Source organism: Varroa destructor, unplaced genomic scaffold (assembly GCF_002443255.2).
Source record: "Varroa destructor unplaced genomic scaffold, Vdes_3.0 BEIS01000001.1, whole genome shotgun sequence".
Classification (NCBI taxonomy): domain Eukaryota; kingdom Metazoa; phylum Arthropoda; class Arachnida; order Mesostigmata; family Varroidae; genus Varroa; species Varroa destructor.
The window spans coordinates 33,897,914-33,917,578 of record NW_019211454.1 but is presented as its reverse complement, the minus strand read 5'-3'; the positions used below and the strand labels follow the sequence as shown (position 1 = coordinate 33,917,578).

Here is a 19,665-nt window from a genome sequence, read left to right as displayed (position 1 = left end):
GATAGCAACTTACTACTTCATTCAAATTCAATAGGTGCTTCACCGCCACTGTTGCTATCAGCATCACTGTTAGCCTAACGGTGAAAAACACCACCAGCAATGGTGTTCTTCGCCATGAGGCTAATATAGCAGTCTTCAAATCTTCAAATCTGCACGGCTAGGTTTATGCTACTTTTGTATAAACACAAACTGAGTAAGGCTGTCGACCCGGTAGCAGACAGCGAACCTTCTATCGCCCGTACAGACTGCTGAGTGGCTGATTCAAGATTAAAGTTTAGTCTGTGTGCGATGTGGTCCAGGAGGCTTGCCTTTTGACACCCCTGTTTTCTTGTAGTCAACCCATCCAACCCGTCTTGCTCAACCCCAGTCTCGCGTCGGATTCCCGCTAGCTGGCGCTCATCGTGCTTGGGATACAGGAACATCTGGAGTTCTTTGCTCTACTATGGCATGGGTAATGGCATACACGAAGGAACATAGCAAAATGTGATTCCTGCGTCCGCTGTTACAATCAGGCTGGGACGCTGAGTTAAATGTGAATAGCATTTCGGGGGTGCGAAGTCACGTGAAGCAAAGTGAGACGATTGATGCGGAAAACACGCTGAAACGAGGAGGCACTTTAGTTCAGATCGGCTGAGCGTCGGCCGATAAACAGTTTACTTGGTAATGGAGCTTCGCCAGAAAGCATCAAGCATGTGCATAGTAAATCTCGTCTCGCACCGCATTCCCTCTGGAGCGTCGGTCTACGATAGAAGGAGCGGAAGCGCGCGCTAAAGGGATAAAGGCTGAGAGGGTACAGTGCAAGAGTGAGAAATAGCGAAACACCGTAATCAACGGGCGACGTCAGTGCTATAATGCTAAATTGCACCCTACAGTGAAGCCTATAGTATGCATTATACAATGCATCTATGTTTGTTTGTGATTACCTTAATGTTTCCAGCCGAACGTCCACAGATGGTCTAGTGGTAACGCATTGAAACTCAGATACACGTGACGACCTGGGCGTAGACACACGTTATTCAGTGCTAGAAGCCAGCCGCTTTGAGCGATCTTTAGTGCCAATGCTGGGCGTAAAAATCAACACCTTCGTTTTTTTAACTTGAACTTTACGTTCTTGACAGCCAGTTCAGGTATATTGTATGGACGAATGCAATATATGTGCTATTAGATATAGTGCTGATACCAACTAGACCGTGCAGTTTCCAACACAGTTACACATCTTTGAAGAGTACTACACTCAGGCGTAGATCAATTATTCGATAATTCGCAAACAATTTTCAATAACAATATTAAGCACCTCTATCCTAAAATTCAACGAATCTAAATGGCTCCTTAACATCAACAGTTTAATAACATCGGAGAAATCTGAACTCAGGGAGGTGTTACCCCACGCTTTCTGATTAACATAGTCATGTGACTCGTAAAATACATCTCATTACATACAAATAATTATCTCCGTTAACAATGTATTATATTCTAGACTCTGCTAAAAATGAGGTGAATATCAGTGTTGATTTGCACCAGCTACGCGTTTATAAGCGTATCTGAATTAGGATTTCCTAATGTTACGGCCTCTGTTTCAGGCAGATGGGCTGTAGTTACTATTATAAGTAATCAGCATATTCTTGGACACTCTAGAAAGTCAATAACATCGAAAGAGCAACGGTACACAACGAAAAACTCGTACTGTTTATCTATAACCTATCTAGGAACAACAGAAGATACCTGACGCCTCGATGTACACACTTCTATATACCCGACGAGGGCTGAATGCGTCTTCACAATGTCTGTTCATGCGCGTACGAGCACGAAAACTTGCAACGTGCTGAAAGACTATTACTGCATGGAGGAAACCTAATTAGGACTCTGTTTCGTCGGTGCATTAAAGGAAGGCAAACAACGATACAGACAATGTTCAATTCTTTATGCTTGAACCGTTTCTCTAGTAGCAAAAGCCCTAACGCGAGAAGATCGTGTATTCGTACGAACGTGCAGTGGCAGGTGGATGCGTTCACGCATACCATGAGCCCACCAGACACTACAGCCAGCGTGATGCTGCGTGCTCACAATAGCTAGCAATGATAATGTCTAGGCAGAGTACAGTGCAGCTCCTGCTGAATCCGAAGACGTCTACTTTTAGAGACAACGTTACTGGCAATAGAGAAAATATATCGGGCTCACAACTGACTGTGAAGGGTCAGTTGAAGTTTTATTTATTTATTTTAAATAGTTGTCATTTAATGGGACTAGAGCCGGGACGATTATCACAAGCTGATTTATTTTGCAAGTAGTACCTACGGAATTTAGTGTGCAGCCTACACGAATAAACGGCAAAATAGCGATGTGGCCTGCTCGATCGAGTACTCTAATATCATTCAATTTATATTATTCGCAGAACTCACAGGACTGCATGCCAAATATTTCCTCGGCATGGCCTTTAATGGATACTAATTAACAAGTATGAGCTGCCAGATGTTATAATTCAATATAAAAATTTTTCTTCCTTTAATGCCAAAGTAAGGGGAATATGGCCTTCCGATCGAATTTTGACACCGAGTGGCTGCACTCCTGATTCGACGAGTAACTAGGCAGAACAAAGAAACACACCACAACCTAAAATGCCCTTTTTTAAAGTACCCCACTTAGTAAAAAACTATTTAAAAGCCCGCGCCTTCCGCTTTAGTGGTATTCCTGATTGCCATCTTTTTAAGCACCTATAGCTTCTAATGACACGCTTTGTCTGTCGTTTTTGGTTATTGATTATTTTCCAATTTCTACTGCACTTTTGCTCACTGTACGGACATATCTAAACGTCTGTCTTTTCCTGAACACCACTATTACATTCAATGTTTGAAGAGGCTACCGTGCACCCCACTTTATGTCTTGTTCAACGCACGCCCTAGCAGTAGGTAGTAGACAGTAAGGTACCTATATTTATATTCGAAGAACATTTGCTTTGGATGATACACTGGTCTGAAGCAAGCCATTGAAATAATTACATTGGCTCTTTTTCCATGTTAGTGGGTTAGCAGATTCGAACTAAATTTTCAAAGAAAATACACATGATTTCCGTTTGACCTCTGACTAGAGCTTCCTTCGCAGGCAACAATAATAGTATCTCCTGATGAATTATTACTTTGACGAAATATCCAGCAAATACATAGGGATTAATTTTTACAGCCAGAAAGAGAAAACTGTTATAAAAAGAACGAAGAGTGCACCGTTCTTGATCTGCTCTCAAATATAATCCTCCGTTTTTGCATTAAAGTCATGCAATTCTGTCGCTTAATGACAAAGTTAGCTATCTCATACGTTTTGAGAATTACACGACATGACTAAGGACTTCGCTTGCGTTACTAGTTCTAAATGGACGGAAATAAGTAAAAACAAAAAAAGAAAAATTGCCCTGTGGTTTTTCTTCGTGTTCCGCAATGAACAATTATCAGCCCCCTTTCCGTACGTTCGCAAAACCACAAGCTCTGTTACTTCGGACTTAGTGCACGTCATCACTCAAATAATACACATCTGATAGGGCGCTTCAGGGCGAGAGTTCAGTAAAAGCAGCGGTGGTAATTCGAGAGTATGAGAAATAACAAAAATGAGATGCTAAATCCGCTCGACAAAGCAAGCGAACATGGAACATTTCGTTCAAAGATTGTCCTTGCCGACGTATATCGCGATCCTTTCTGTTACCCCTCGGGCATCTCCATTAAGATCATCCATCTCCGGATTCTCTTCACAGCTTGTCTGCTGCATTACCCAGTGTGGGACAATGCAGCGATGTGACCCAATCCCCCCCCATATCTTCACGAACGCAAACACACATATTTTACATTACTCAGTGTTCCACCTTCGATGACGCGAAGATAAGTAGCAGTAGCACGATTTGGGCGGCGCACCCATGGAGAAAAATAAAGAGAGATTAGCGATAGAAAATGGCAGAGAGAGAGAAGAGAGAGAGAGAGACCGTGGGTGGGCTCGGATGGCTGTTAGGGAAACCCGCGTGGCTGATATCCTGATGACGATGTCGACAAATAGGTATGGCAAGCAGAATCAAGTAGCCCGCCCAACAAAACTTGATATACGAAACATGGCAAAACTGCTGTCGTCGCAAAATTTACGAAGGACTTACAAAGATCCCCTAAGTCTCTGCTGAGCTATTAGGGCCAACACAAATTTCTTTTTTAGGTAATATCGGTCATATTGGCTACTGAAGAACCATACCTTCGTTGTGAGTATGCGTAAACGAATTTTCGAGCATAAGGAGTACTGGACAAGGAGAGACACTTTTGGTGCTTCTAATGATGTGTACCCTGTCTTCGTCCCTGCGTATATATTAGCAGTTTATCTATACCAAAATTTAGTTGCGAAAGGGCGGTTTAGGTAAATACCACCTAGCTAAACCATAGGTAACATCACATGCCGTTCCGCATTTCCGACTGGGTGCATATCATTTCTTCCAATCCTTTTGCTCTGAGCGATTCTAGCTAATCGTTCAGCAGAGTCTTTCAACAGAGATATTCTTGTCGAATGCGTTCCATCACCAGTTGCCGGCACTGCGGAATGGGTATTGGGTTGGAAGAAGCGTGTTTTGTCTCAACCGTTATAGTCGAACTTACTCTCCCGAAGTCCTTTCCGCCCCTACGACTATGTCCGGAAGCACACACCGACAAGTTCTATTTTTGTCTGCAGGCCGGGAACCCAAGAAGGACGAGTTAAGCGTACCCACTTCTAACAATTTCATGCTCATTAAACTTCTTAATTAAACATCTGCCCGCTTTGCCCACCGACTGCACTGAAACGCAGCAGCTTCGTCATGCGGCCCGCTTCCTACCGCTATTCGGGCCGATCGAGGCGAGAGAAGCTCAAGGGTTCGGTGGCAGCAGTGCCAATGCTAGATCTAACGCTTTTTACTGTAAGCGGTAAAGACGGGATAGAGGCGAGCAGATAGCGAAAGGACAGCGATAGAGAGAAGGTAGCTGACGCTTGACTCAGCTTGTAGGAGCAGCCGATTGCAACGGCCTGAACCATTGGTGCTGGGTGGACCTTAAATGCCTCCTAGGGGTCAGCCACCCGCATTGCGATCAACACCATTGTCATCGCCCCCGTGGGCATCCTATATTTAGTTGTTCCTTAGGACGGTTCTCCTGCGCCCGCTCGTTGACGAAGTCAAGAAGAGAATAACCCACCGAGAAGAAGCAATCTTCGGTTAACTTGACTTCTTCTCCCTGCCGTCAGTGACTCTATCGAAGACAAGCCACGTGCGGGGCTCGTCGGAAACTGGTAGTAGATCGAGATAGCAAAGGAAATCTGGGTGGGAGTGAAGTAGCTTCTGTTTATGACTGCTGTTACCGCCGCCGCCGCAAGAGTAACCTAGGACTGTCGACAACGAAGTCTATGAGAGTGAATACGTGGCCTGGATGACCAAAGAACTACTTGACTTAGCGAAGTAGTGCAGACGCTGCGAACGGGAAGGGAAGCGTAACGGGAGCACGAAGCATCACACGAAGGGTTAACTCTTTGACACCGCCTCCATCGTCGACGGATCCTCAAGTGTCCTGTCTTGCCGCGTTTTCGCGTTTTCCCGTAGGATCCCTGGTCCGTCGCTTCCCTGTTTCTACGACACTTCCCTGACAGTCAACTTTAATATGAACGCTGGCTCTCCGTTTCCAGCGTTTCTTCTATCCTTCATCCTCTTGCTATTTCACCAAGCGAATAGCTGCGCAGACCATAGTAATAGTAAGAGCCTAATATAGTAGGAATGGAGAAGTATGTCAGGATCTGTCAGCCACTGTCCAGGACAAGCTCCGACAAAAGATCCAAGACTGTCGTTCGAAGTGCAGTGGCACTAGTTTCCCTGACGTGAAGGCACGATCGGTGAAGTCTAAGTTTCCGCCTTGTCTTGCTTCTATGTTATCCTTCTTCTTTCGCCCTCTCTTATGCGTCTCTCTTCGCTCGCGTCCTCCATTTCCTCTGAGGCGACGCGAGGGGTGCAGGAGGCTTGCCGGGTGGTCCCAAGGGTTATTATTTTCTTTGTCGTCATTATTCTTTCTTAAGATGGGAGGGGAACGTGGATCGAAATAGGGTATAACTCGCGAAAGGGGGGGGATCTGAGATGTTGTCGTGATGGGAAAGAAGGGCGAAACAGGAATAAGCGTCTCTGGCGATTGAATCATAGGCGCCGGTCTTCTCTAACCCAGTAGCTTCTTGCTCATCCAGAGTTATCCCACAGACTATCTCGGCAGGAAAGAGAGAAGCCATGGATGCCTGCACTGTTTCCAGCTATTTTTTCCCGTAGTCTGCTTTCTTAGTCGTTAGCATGGCTGACTGCCATCCAGTTCCGCTGCTCCGGGACTACCTCTGGCCGAGCGTCTGCAGGGGGCCTACTGCTGCCTGGTGGCAGGCGTCGCTACGTCTTCAAAAAAACGCACTTTCCTCTGTATTACCATCATCATTAGCTATTATCAATGAGTCCCATGGAAGTCTACCTTTATCTGAGAGAGGTGCGTGCTGCGTGTCTGTGTGCGATGACTATGTGCTAGTTTGTTAGTCCGCATCCGCTACATTGGTCCAGATGAACTGTTTTAAATACCGCTGCGGATCTAGCTCCAAATTTCTTTGCCTCCTTCTTCGCAGTCTTCTCCATCTTAATTTGCCTATGTATGAGCCAGCCACCCAACACTAGCAGACGGGAATATAGCAGCAGCAGTGTATTACCAAGCATACGCCCAGAGTTGGTCGCAGCTGCAACGACAGTACGCTTGAGATACCCATCACGCACCAGCCGTTCGTAGCGTGAAGCACTGACGACGCGCCTAGACATCGCTGCCAGATGAGATCAAGTTTTCCTTTGCAAGTTAGCCCCCTGTTCGCGCAAACCTTGCCACTGCTGCTGCGGCCTGAACTGGGCAGGCAAGCGGGCAGGCTACTGACCAGGAGCCGTGCCAGACCCATTGAGAGAATATTCTGAACTCACATCATGCGACTGACGCGTCTCGCCGTTTTATCTTTTTTTTGACGTTCTCGTTGACTTTCGATAACCGAAGGTCGCCATTGCTGCGCGGCGGACGCGTTATTTCGGCAAATTTGTCAGTGGTAGAATTTGATATCGTTGTCCTGTTTAAAAATTCTGAATTTGTAATCACGCTTTCATTGTCGCGGTAATCGCTACTGCATTTGACTGTATGCGAATGCGTCATGTGGCACAGGAAGATTGCCAAACACGTAATTCTCTCTACGTTAGCTTTACCGACTAGCAATCTTTTACACACTGCAGTGAAATTCTACCATAGAAGTGCTTTAAGAATTGTACCTCAACGCAGCGCATGGTTTACGGCTGCAGTAGATATGGTTTGTGTCAAAATATATTTTTGCGTTGAGTTTGGTTATTTCCTTACCATTTCATTGAAAAATCTAGGTATGTAAAGTACGAATTTCGATTCTTTCTTTAGATAATCGAGTGAAACATTTTATACGAGTCCTTGCCTACACTTAGTCGTATTGTAAAGCAGTACGTTCGAGTTAATTAATACGCATGAGTGGCAATAGATAAAGTACCATCAAACTTTAGGGTCATTTTTCCTGAATGGAAAACAATGCAGTTTACTTTATTCTGCTTAACATCGTATTATTTCTGCCGGCTTCGTGTTTTTTACGCTCATCTTCCGTTAGACGGGTGTCTTGACGACGTTTATTTACCTCGGCAGCGACCTAAATGGCACGCCAAGAAAAAACAGTCAGATTTACCTCAATCCATAGGGTATTCGTTTATTACTGCTGCCACAAGGTGATCACCGGGCACTGCTGAAGGCGAATTTGCGTTTTAAATTGATCTTCGGTCTGCGCTCTTTAACGCTGCAGCCGTTCGTACTCGTGGCTTATTTTTTTCGTCTCTCCTCTATCTGTCTACCGCAACGTGAAAGAACCGAGCACGCTACATTTCGAAACGCTATAACAGAGACGGCTGCGATAGTGACGGAACAGAGTGGCGAATCTCTGCAATCGCATGACTGGTGCGGCTAAACAGAGAGCAGCTCTTCTTGTCGGATAAGCAAACAAGGACAGGTGAAAGCCGAAGTGACCAAACAGGCAATACTAAGTGCTCACAGTCGTCCACAAAAAAAAAACAGGCAAAATATAAAAAGAGATGGAGTAGAAACACAGCGAGAGAATGACTATCGACGAAAAAAAAGGGAGTGACAGTACAGGGAAGCTTCTTCTACTCAGCCAAAAAAGTCAGCCCTTTCCGGCCTGATTTTCTTATATTGTCCTAGCCAAGCCTCCATTTCCAATTTATCCTTCTCCGATTCCGCAATCTTTGCCAAAGAAAATCCGACTGGTGGATTCAGAAGATAGGGATGGAGAAGGCTTGACATGTGACGCTAAGATGGTCGTGGGTCTGCGGGCAAATTGAGCTCGCCCCTTATTCTGCCCCTCGATGGGTTTACGCATTCTCGTTCAGGGCAAAAATGAAGGCAGGATACCGCTAGTTGTTCTTTATGCCCATGTCTTTGCTACACAAAATTCATTCAAAGAGAAGAACCGAGGAAGGTACACGCGTAAGATCACATCGACAGAGACCTTCACCTAAAAGACTTACCTGTACGTTGATCAAGGAGCCCAGAGAACAGCAAAAAAACGGCAGACAGGAACTGGCGTTCGTCTTTATCTACTCATCGTAAAAGAAAGAACGAAAGAAACATGAAAGAGCCAAAATCGGACAAACGTTGCTGCTCTAGTGGAGGCTCTGTCCAGCGTCCCTATTTCGTGACCGCCAGTGAAGAGTACAACCAGAAAGAGGCTGCATACGCCAGAGTCACTTTGTCGTTCTGTGTCGTCCTGGTACACAACGAAAGCGAGCAGTGCTTAGAGATGCTGAAATGTGCTGAGATGGCCCACAACGCCCACGGACGCATCTGAAAAGCCGAGATCGAGGCAGCGATCAGGAGAGGAACGATGTTCATTTTTAACACCGTGTCGCTGTTACAGCGTTAAAAAGGAGAGAAGGAACTCGTGGGATCACTATAGCCAGTATTAGCGGATGCTGTCAGTGGTGGCACAAAGGAAATATAAAGCTGAAAGAGCACAACCTTTCGTTCAGGCGGCGGTGGTGGTGGTGGTATTCAACATACTAACAGTAACAGGCAACAGTAGTAAGATTAATACGGATCAAGCTAATCAGAGTTAAATATGAAAGAAATAGTTGAAGCTCAGGAAGCTTCATTACGGTCCTGTCTATAATAATCTATTAGACACAAGTCAATGGGAATCGCGGCATATATATTCTTGCAAAATACGTAATAGAATATTGAGGTAGTTTATTTATTATAGACATTCGGCTTTCGCAGCAATGTACCGCTAATTGCGACTGTCTAGAAGCCTAAGTCTACTACATTCTGTATTATTTTGCCTTAACTCAAAAACCGCATATATCTATTAAGGTATTATATTTTTATATAGCATTATATTATACTATTATATTTGTACGTACGTCTGAGCATTTTATCGTTTATCGTGCGCTGGTATGGAAAGTTTATTTCCCCAGCACGTCACTTTTCCCCCTCAAACCGAATCTTAAAGACTTCCTTAATATATATCGACTTAATGTATGATATTGTACAATGCGTGTCCCGACTACCTGAGCTTAGTTGGACACCGTTGTTCACTGATCAGTAGGGGGTGGAGCAGACACGCCATAGATGAGGATAATTAACAACAAAACCAACCGTTCTCTCTTAGTCTAAGCCTAAACAGCACACGCAGGACTATTTTGTGTTCCCAGTTTATGTGGGCGCCATGTACGATTTGCGACATGGCTGAGTTTATCGCTGAATTATTATTAATAGTCCGAGCTAATTGCAGCCCCGAAGGGCCGCCAATCTCCTTTGAACGCGGCATATGGAACCGGTAGTATAAGCTAAATCCTCTGATGCGGATTACTTCACACGCAGTGATAACATTGTCTATTGTTAATTTGGTCGGATATTGCTCTATAGGTATTATTTATATTACCGATGGCACTGTATTGTATATTGCTTTTTTCTTTGGTCCTAAGACAAGACGATGCTTGTTTCAGTAATTATTAAACGCATCGTCGACCACTTGGTCTAGTTGATGGCAATTTTGCTAGTGTTGCAGTGTACCAGTGCCCCTCAGCGGCCGTCACTTTGGCTACCAACATAAGCGTCAAACAATTGCCAAGTCTAAAATATTACAATGGATCATTGCTGTGACTATGCCTAGGTGTCCGAACGCCCGCTTGGAAACAAAATGTACAATATAACGCTAACCGTGTTAGGTTAGAAATAAAGCTATTTCTACTAGCGATATACGAAACGTTTAGCGTTGCTTAGCTGGAATCACGCCTCGGGCACCTCAGTAGCACCAACGTATAGCACTGGTAATAGTTGCATTGCTACCTGTTGGTACCTGGTGAAACGCAAATTACCCCCAAAAACTTCATTGTAGGAGATGGAGCAAGATGAAGCAGAAGAGACGAAATCGAATGAAACTTCGTTTTCTATCGTGACCTGCTGTCACGCTGCTTCTTAAGCAATCGAGCTAGGCGAGACGTTTTCTCTTCGGCGTCACGTGGTCGTCATCTGTTCTTCAGCTATCGACAATGTTACGACTACCACCAGCATGGTCATGACCAGCAAATGAACTTTGATCTACCGCTGCGGCCATTCTCAGTTGTCATTGATATTATGACAACGCATGGATCATCGCTTACGGGCTGTCGTGCTTGCAACTGGCACAGGCGACAAAACTGAAAATGCGTCAATCAACAGCCACAGGGAAAAGGCACACGCACAGACACATACACACAGGTACCTATACATATTCACACCAGCAAAGGAAGTAATGTTACTAAAAATGTGCAGAATGTAGGTGATTTACATGTGTGCCACATCTCTGGTAGAAGCCAGGGAAAAAGTACTTGGTAGATTTTTGCTGCCGAATTTTCGGACGGTAATGCAGCTAACTAGGACACACTGGCGTTGTGTATTCCTTTTTTTTTCGTTTTTTTTTTTTTTTTTGAATGTGCCAGTATTCAGCTTTAACCAAGGCGTTTTGTTTCCAATTTTAACTCGATTTGATAAGTGGTTTTATTATGCTGAGAGCTGCTCTGGGTGTAACGATTTGCAATCTCTGATCTCCGACAAAACGTAAATATAGTACATCTGCAAATGGAGACCTCTAGTTTTTCCCACAGTAACTCAGTTCTGCTTAAGGTTATTATTCCTGCTAGACATTGGCCTGCCAACTCTCCAGCTACGTAATGCGTACAAATCGTAAGTATAATTGATGCTGAACGTCAGGTTTGATTTTTATAATACATAACCCGAAAGCTCAGGAGACCCGATGAAAATGGGAACAGTTGCATCTGTCAACAACAATAATAACCATAACTGGCTCTCAATACGTACATGATCTATGCGGTTGGTACGTTACACTTGCAAGCTGAGGTTAATTATACAGCAAGCATGATGTGCTACAGTCAGACATAAAATAAAAGATGCCGTAAATCACTTTCATCATGGCTGAGAGATAGTCTTTCGAATTACTGCCGTTATTTCTAATTATGCTAACAATTGTTGATGATGATAACGTATACACATCAACGGTTAAAGTTGCGACAGACCCCAAAACCCAATTCGCGATATTCAACGACGTGGCTCTGTAACCCGTAAGAAAGTTGGTCCATATAATTTACTCAGAACGAACATTTATAGGGGTATGGTATTTGTAATTAATTTTCATTAGCTTTTACTCAATTTTTGTTTGGACCACTTATTACCTCCAGGCCATCCGTGCTTTTTCGCACTCTCGCATCGTTTCACAAGCAACATCAACCCACGCATTTGTCATTTCTGTATAATACATTTTAATATGCGGATGGTACGCTGTTTACTTACAATAGGGTTTTTCAAATTTGTTCTGTAGTAACGTCACGAACTTGTGGAGCAGCTCAATCGAGCGTATAACTCACGGATGCTATTTGTGACTTGGAAAATATACACACGCACCGTTATAGAATTAGAATACAGTAATTCTAAATTCAGGGTATCAGGGGTTAGATTCACAAAGAGATATTTGTTAAATGAACAATTCTAATACACGCCCCAGGTACCGTTGTAATCTTAGACAATATTGATTAATCGCCCCCATCGCTTTGCCCTAGACGTACGGCTTTCTCTCATTTGAAGGGAAACTATCGCATGGACTAATCGATTAACGTAAAACCTTGCTCTAGCATTGCTCCGATGTCCCACTATCCACATTCAATTTCGGCGGCTTTTTAAAGAGTTTCATCGTCTTACGGTTTCTCACACCGTTGTATATTCACACAATCGTAGTTACCTTTTTTCTTTGTCCTTTTCCAGTGTTTTGTTATGTCTATCATCGCCAACTACGATTGAATTGACGATTCGATGAATATGCCATCTTTATGCTTTCCCTTTCTTTTGCTCTCCTCGAGGTCACCGCCGCGACCAGCATCATCGCGCGGCAGTCGCCATCATTAGTGCTGCCACTGTGGGGTGTCGATTCATCGTGAACAGATGACCGTTCACTGTTACACGTCATCCATAACCTCTACTCTTCACTATTGATCTTCCCCCGTTTTCGGCGGCCCCCACTGGTTCACGCCAGTTTTCGGTCCGAATCGGCAGTCGCGGAAACAAGTTCGCTGCAAATCGCGTGCTCGTTATCTCTTCCTCTTCAATTTCGCTACTAGTAACAGGCAGGCTCAATTACGTGCGACACAGACTGACACTGACTCCCTCACCGTTACATTTCCCCTACTATCGCTGCCTCGGCTGCTGGTCGGTCGTATTGGTTCCATCCATAAAAGGCAGCCACTTGCATCCTACACCCCTCAGCAGCGAGACGCGAATAGGAAAGATGAGGCAGAGAAAAAGTGAAACTGACCTCTCAACGTCGACTGCCCCTCTGTGCGACGTAGGCGGCGTCTTTCTCGGCACGTTTCTCCGTTAGTTGCTTGCTTCTCGTTGACCCCTGTAGAAGCGGTACGGTTTGCGACGAACGTGCCTGCAGCCTCGTGAATATTTTACTTTTTTTCATCCTTTTAGCTCTGTTTCAATGAAAAAAAAAAGTCGCAAAAGTAGACCATTCCGGTAGGGTGAAGCAGAGTAGAAGAGAAAGGGTTGACGAAGACAGGTTGGGGACTGTCGGGATCCCATCTCGTCCGATTTCGTCTCTTCTATCCTATTCAATGATGCTTCAAGACAACCGGACAGTGAAACCCCGTAGCTCGCAAGGCTGTTCACCATGTCGCGGACTATTCTACAGTTCCTGACGAAACTCCTGCTGGTATCAGCGCCCCCTTGCCCTTCCTGAGAAATGTTTCTTGAACACCTTCACTGAGTCGGCGCCGTCCGGCCCATAGTTTGTCCCCGTTTCCCTCAAATGTCTCGCGTTCAGTTTGCATGTTGTTTGCTGGCCAGAAAAATAAGTTTCAGCAGCAAGTAGGAGATCGAATAGGACGAAGAGGAGGAAAAAGCGAGAGGCATAGTTGGCCTTTTTGTTTGGAAAAGATAGGCACGTATATGGTGGTGGGTGGACGGACACCCGACATCTTCCGACGAACGCCATCGCATTGCCTAACTCGCTGGCTCATCGGGAACCTATGAGTCAATAAGTTATTTTATCGACCAGAGGAAACGCACGATGGCGTCCACCGTTTTCTGCGCGTGAGTCTCCGTTCGACACAACGCACTCAACATCGTTGAATTTAAATGTCAGCGTCTGTTAACTTGATATGTGTACTTCTCTTGGGGGAATGTCACGGATATATTATATACAGTTAGCTAAACCTAAACATCCTGTGCGCTAGTTATAGTAATGGTGGGTCGAGCATGCTCTATACAAACTCATCTACGCGCTTTGAATTCATGTCTTTTTTTTTTAATCTGAACTCAATCTCACCATCACAGGTACTAGTTCGAGTTTAAGTCCGTAGCCGTTATGGTCACGCAATTGTGGAACTATGGCAGTCCCATTGCCAGCGGCGCTGTTACGGAAAATAGGCAGGCTATTTGTCCTACCCAACCCAATCTCTAGAATTCGGACATATTTCGCGATCCTGCCCTTAGAACGATCCTGATGCCGCTGGCAAGTGCCTATGCCTGAGGCGATCTAAGGAAAAGTACACAATCGGATTACACTTTCAGATTGGACCTAGTAAGCCGAGCTTTGACTTTAGTGCAGTGTTGCAACTGCTGAAGTATATCAAGAGCATAGATTAGATCGGTTTCGGTTTCTATTTCTTGATGAAATCAGCCCTTTTATGCGAGTTGATTTATTGACAGAGCATCATTTCTAACTTTTGAGTTTGACATGGACCTGTGTGAATTACACATACGTCTTTGATTTGTGGTAAAATTACGACGAATTAGACAAGCACTCTCAACTAATGTTACCATCAATGAGTACCTGTGAGGTACGATGGCACAATGGTGTACATCTAGATCTCTTCCGTCACCGGTCGGGCATAAAATCCTCTTGCTGGAAACAGATAATTTAGCTTTGTGTCATAAAGAAATCTACTATGGAAGAATAAAATAAGCAGTATAGAAATATAATTTCGTATAACTATCCTATTTTGTAAGTAATAGAAGATCTGTACCAGCGAATTGTCAGTGCTTAATCGTCCTTGTTGCAAACAAGGTAAAAAGGATATTGCATCGAATTCCGTCTCGATTTGGTAGTTATAGCTGGTGGTGCTGCTGGTGGCGTCTTGTTATACCGTATTGAAGTTACACGTCACTTATGCCGCCGACGTATTTAGCGTCTCATGGACAAAGTGAATCCAAAAACAATGGGAAATCTGTTTAGTGTGTGTACACTAGGCAACTTATTGCGTTCTACAGGTCTGAAACGTAAAGCTTTATAGTTGTTTTTTCTCTGGTTAGTTGTCTTTTCCTTCTCTAAGCTTCCATTTGCTTAAAGGTCTCTTCATTTACAAGCAAAAAGGCACTAGTACTTCAAAAGCAACTCGTACAAACAATCACTTGCTGATCGATAAATAAACAGGTAACCCATTTGCTGTTAAATAAATAAAAGTTTACAAAAAGCAATTGCTTGATGATTAACAAAAATGACCAGAAACTGCGCGTGGGCACGCAACATAGACAGGATAGGGCAACGGCGTTTCTCGTTCAGGATTTGATTAGCTTTTTTACGATAATCAATGTTTCAATTATAAAATACTAGTTAATAAAGTTATCCACCATTTTTGTTGTGTATGTAAAAAAGACAGCTCACCACAACAGGAAAACATCGAATGAACCGATTATAACGCACAGTCGTCGATTGGCGATTCTTATAACTATAATTTTGAATAAGCAGTAGCAAAAAAAATTCTATATATATATAAGCCATTAGCCAGAATGGCTCTAGCTTTCATGATGATAAGAGAAGTAGTGATTTATATTATTCAAAATTGTGATCTTTTCCTTGTATCTTTTCGCAGCTCTCGCTTGCCATTCGCCCGTTTATGGTCTGAAAGCAGTGGCACTCATTAAGTCAAATTATGTTACAACAAGTTGCGTTTATAGGCTGGCGCTGACTCCCTTACAACTATATTGGGGATAGCAGAGAAGATGGCTCCTTCGCTGGTCGGTCGCCGGTGGGGAATGGACAAGATTACGAAATGCCTGATTCTACTAGCAGAGGCAGCCCACCGCCTTCGTCTCCGCAACAAATGATACTGCATTTTCAGAATGATCGAAATAATGAACAGCAGTAGGGACAGTGCGTCTATAAGAACTGAACGCAATGCACCGCAATCTACGGTAGGTGAACAGGATGATGATTTCCTCTTCCACCCCGTTCATCCAACTCTCCCCTTATTACCGTCACAAAGGACCAGTGAACTGGACCCTTGCAACAGGGACGCCCTAAACCCTTACAGCAGAACCTGCAGTATCGGCCGTGTATAGTGGCGCCTCTGGCACAATCGTTTCGCGACGGAACAGTAGGCTATGACGTTGACGACGAAAAGAAAAGCGAGATAAAGACGCAAAAGCAGTGGCTCATCGTTCCCCTTGGGCTTGTTGTCAATACCTGTCCGGCGGCGCTGTTTTGGCTTGAGCCCCCGTGCCCTCTCCCGATGCCCCCTGCTCCATCGTTCTTCGTCTGCTCGTTCTGCTGCTGACGACACCAGCTTCTTGGTCTTTCGTTGTTACTACGCGCCTGTTCGTGGTAACTTGAAAGGCCAACGTGACTATCATCGTCGATGGATGACGATGGCATTGAAAGGTCAAAAGGCGCGACAGCGTCATTGCTGCTGCTAGTAAGCGTTCGGTTCGATACCTTCTTTTTTTTTTACAGCTGACTGCAATTTCAGCGGCTGGTGCCGTCTTTTTAGTTCCGCCGATCGTTTAGTCAATCGCTGGCTGATCCTGCGTTGCTGTCCGGAAAGCTTTTCCTAGGGCAGCGGCCTCGGCTCTATTCGGCTACGTATAACGGCGGTGGTCGATTATGCTAACGTTAATTGATGCGTTTGACACTTACAAGTCTTACACGTGTAGAAGCACAAACAAGCACAGATTCAAGAACACGAGTTTACCCGGCACTTACAACCATCGATCCCAGCGCTAAGGGTGATAATGGTAACTAACCAGACTTGCAAGTGCACGGCGTTGGGGGGAGGGGGTGAAGGTAGCATATGACATGAACGCGGTGCTGGCTGCTGCTATCATCGCTACTACGTTAACTGCTATTGGAAATGCACACTCATTGAGTAAAAGCGTGATAGCATTTCGTCAGGGTTTCTTTTTTGTATTTTTACGAGCGTTAACATTTGACACTATGATGTACATATGCTTGCTTTAATGACGACTGAGTGCACGGACCGCCTGGACACCTAAATTTTGGATTCCTGACTAAATCGTGAACGTTAACGCTGAACGTGGGACAACTGACACAATGAATGAAAGACACAATTCATATGGTACCGCTTAGACATAATTATATCAGTACTATCTCTTAGCTGTAGGGCCAGGAGCACGTAACAATGCCGACCAAGAGCAGCACTCAACAACAGCAGAAAAAATGCCTGCAGAAAACATAAGGGGGAATTTTATGGGGTTCAAAGGATAGGGGCATTATTAAACCATCTTTGCCGTGCTTATGTGTAGCTTCGACATGAAGAGGATCTGGCATTTCGCGTGTACATGTAGCTGTGTGACAATGCACACCATACATTGGTTATCAGACTGAACCTAAAAAGGCAAGCATTGTAATGTACGGTACAAAGCACGAGATTTAAGAGCTACAGTCAGAGACCAACGTCCTATTAAACCAGAAGGTAGCTTATTATTTAAAATAAGTGCATCGGATTTAACTATATAAATATGACGCTTTGCAAACCCGAGCGCAGATACTTTTCCTCTGGCGCCAAGAGACAGCCGTTAACAATGGTGCCGAACGTGAAAATTAAGATATCTATGTTAAATCGATCTTCAGAAATCCAAACTTTTTAGTAGGTTTGAAATGCCCTTTTTTTTTAATGCAAGGCCGCACTTTTTTTTGCCTTGCTTTCGACAAGCGCGGCTACGTTGATCGTATTTTGTTAGGCAAACGGTGCACGCAAAGTTATTGACAAACGCTCAGTCTGTTGCTGCTTTGAACGGGAGGCGCGATAATATAACGACCCTTCTTTCGTTCTTTTTTTTCTTCATCCCACTCCGTGCTATGGTTTTTTTCAGTAAATAGTTTCTCGCGTTTGTTCGTTGTGTGTATTATGAAAAGAAGTTGCAAAGATGGACTAGCTATATTTCGTAAGCAGCCTACTAGAAAGGTCAGATAAAAATTAAATGATGCGTGTCTATCGAAAAACTGAAGCTCAACCCTGTGACATAGCTGCCAGGTGTTCTTGTCTCAATCTCTTGAATCAAAGGGCCATGACGTTCAGTTTTGACTCCCTTATATTGCCACTTCTTTTCTACCAGTAGCGCTAACAATGGCTCCTTTCGGGGCTCTTCGATCTTTATCTTCCATACGAGAGAAACCCTCCGATGCCACCACCATCTTAACCTTAATCAACGAAAACAACACTAGCGGTTAATAATACAGTTGAATCCGTGTCCGCATCGCATTGCAGCAGTTACCTCTCTGTCTAGTTCTCTTGCATCGGTCGACTCTACGACCTACTGCTTGGGTACACCCTCATAGGACACTGGCATCCCTTATTTGTCATTACAATTGAAACGTTGAAAATATTTCCATTTATATATATATATATATATTCCCTTCCCTTTGAAAATGTCCTATACTTGACACATGTTACATAAAAAATTGTTTTATTCCGAATAATTTCATATGGGATTCGCGGTAATGACATCAGCGATCCAGAAAATCACGCGGTTACTATACAACACGTATAATACTAGTATAATGATTACGTACAGTATGACGTAAAATCTATCTGTCCTCGAATCAATTATATACGTCGATCAACGTACAGCAGCTGTATTTGATGCAATACTCAAACAGGTCGCTGATTAACGGTGTGTCATAGATGACTTAAGATTGCTCTGGTTCTTATGGTATAATTTGGCAAGTTTACCTTTGCGGATGAGGTTAATCTGTTTTCAGCCGCAGATCTAGGTAAGCGAACTATTTTGGAAGGTTATTAACTAACAGATATCACTTACTTTTCAATGTCTGCATCATTGTTTTTGAAGCAGCCATTATATTGACGATATCTTTAGATAATCGTGGCATTTTTTTTTTCTTTTTCCGTGCCTACTAGAGCTAAACGATGCGTCATAGGGTCTTGAACGGCAACACTACATTTGTACGTGCTGGCCGGCGCTGGCAAAGGCAACGCCGAGCGTCGACTAGTGTCCCTGATCGAAATTCACAGCTGGGATCATTTCGAGCGTTTCTGTCTCTTATTTCTCGCACATACACTTTCTCCTATTATACTTAATCAGGATGCGTAAATGACGGCTTCTCGTGGCGTATAGTAGCATAGTGGTGCTTTAAATACAACTTTCTCTGTCCGCACAACCAGCAGAATCGTTTTAATGGCATAAATAAAAAAAAAATCAGTAATGGAGGCAGATCTGTGGTCATGTAGCAGCAGTCTCAATCCCACAGTAGGGCCTTTTTGATTGGCGCCGGCGTTATCGCTCAAGGCGTATTCACTCTATAAATGTCGGACGAGTCATGGCTCGACCGTTGTCTGCCTGTTGCCGATTTATGTACAATGGCCCTGATAACAAGCCGAACCCACGGATATATCTGGGTTTACTCGTTGTCTCCTTCACTAGGAGTCGCTTAACATCACATGATACTAAACCGTGAAAGAATTACCCATACAGATCCAGGCAAAATAAGAACGAATAAACAAAATACTTTCCGAAATATATCGTACTTATCCGGGCCTATAAAATGGGCGTCTATGGTTTTGGCAAACAAATATTTACTGCTCCTGTCCTATAACAATTAGAAATTCGCTAGAAAAAAAGTTCGAGATTGGCTGAAGCGCGATTCATTCAACTTCCTTATATAACTCCTGCAATATAACTTACTGAAGGAACAAACTTCTTGGAATACATAAGTATTTGAACTGGATTGAGGTGGACGAGAGCTTTGTCAGCTATGTTTTTAGAGCTCACAACTCCTTATTCTCTA

The 19,665-nt window shown here is 43.9% G+C and overlaps 1 protein-coding gene and 1 long non-coding RNA gene across 2 annotated transcripts in view; one reads left to right on the top strand and one right to left on the bottom strand.

Moving 5' to 3' along the window:
- The window catches only part of LOC111255315 (uncharacterized), a 138,409-nt gene that overhangs the window by 23,698 nt on the left and 95,046 nt on the right, over window positions 1-19,665 (top strand). The gene's annotated exons all lie outside the window — the stretch shown is intronic.
- Window positions 1-19,665, bottom strand: part of LOC111255317 (uncharacterized) — a 40,703-nt gene that overhangs the window by 20,652 nt on the left and 386 nt on the right. Inside the window, exon 2 of the long non-coding RNA XR_002675425.2 lies at window positions 8,597-8,912. This is a non-coding gene — a long non-coding RNA (uncharacterized LOC111255317). The remainder of the gene's footprint in view (window positions 1-8,596; window positions 8,913-19,665) is intronic.